The following is a 1328-nucleotide window of genomic DNA, read 5'->3' as shown; positions in this document are numbered from 1 at the left end:
GCCGCCGCCACCGCGGCCTCCACCGCCGCGGCCCTCGCCGCCGCACCGGGTGCCCCTGCCACCGCGGCACCCGCCGGCCCTGCTGCCCCGTCACTTGGCGTGACTACCCGTGCCCAAGCAGGAGTGCTTCGGCCCAGCACGCGCTACTCCGCCGACGAGTATGTGTGCGCCGCCTCGACGTCGACGCCATCACCCGTCCCCACCTCCGCTCGCACTGCCCTTCGGGATCCCCACTGGCTAGCTGCGATGCAGGAGGAGTTCGACGCCTTACAGCGCAACCGCACGTGGCAGCTTGTTCCGCGACCCCCTCGTGCCAACATCATCTCTGGCAAGTGGGTGTTTCGCCACAAGACTCGCCCGGATGGTTCTCTCGAGCGCTACAAGGCTCGGTGGGTGGTTCGTGGTTTTCGGCAGCGCGCGGGCATGGACTTCACCGACACCTTCGCCCCGGTTGTGAAACCGAGCACGATTCGCGCCGTGCTTCAGTTGGCGGTCTCGCGCGCCTGGCCTGTGCACCAGTTGGATGTCTCCAATGCCTTCTTGCATGGCCATCTCGCCGAGCAGGTGTTCTGTGAGCAGCCCACTGGTTTCATCGACGCTGAGCACCCCGACTTCGTGTGCTTGCTCTCCCGTTCTCTTTACGGATTGAAGCAGGCACCTCGGGCTTGGTACCAGCGTATCGCAGCCTTCCTGCAGTCTCTCGGATTTCGGTCCACTCACTCCGATGCTTCACTCCGCGTGTATCATCAGGGAGTTGACACTGGCATATCTGCTGCTCTATGTCGACGACATCATCCTCACGGCGTCCGCCACCGACCTCCTTCAGCGGCTGACTGCTCGTCTTCGTGATGAGTTTGCCCTCAAGGACTTGGGGGCCCTGCACTACTTCCTCGGCATTGAGGTGATCCGACGGACTGACGGTTTCTTTCTGCATCAGCAGAAGTACGCCCACGAGCTCCTAGAGCGTGCCGGTATGCTTAACTGCAAGTCGGCGCCCACCCCCGTCGACACAAAGGCGAAGGTCTCTGCTCTCGAGGGGTCTCTTGCGTCCGATGGAGCGTTTTATCGCTCTATTGTCGGTGCTTTACAGTACCTGACGCTGAGTCGCCCCGACCTGCAGTACGCTGTCCAGCAGGTGTGCCTCCATATGCACACCCCGCGTGACTCTCACTGGACTCTGGTGAAGCGTATTCTCCGTTACATATGCGGCACCATGTCCTTGGGACTCACCCTGACGGCCTCCGCTTCCACCGACCTCATGGCCTACTCGGATGCTGACTGGGCTGACTGCCCCGACACGCGACGCTCTACGTCAGGCTACTGCGTCT

This window comes from Triticum aestivum, chromosome 5A (assembly GCF_018294505.1).
Source record: "Triticum aestivum cultivar Chinese Spring chromosome 5A, IWGSC CS RefSeq v2.1, whole genome shotgun sequence".
NCBI lineage: Eukaryota > Viridiplantae > Streptophyta > Magnoliopsida > Poales > Poaceae > Triticum > Triticum aestivum.
The sequence above is the reverse complement of the archived record's forward strand: the minus strand, read 5'-3'. Positions refer to the sequence as shown.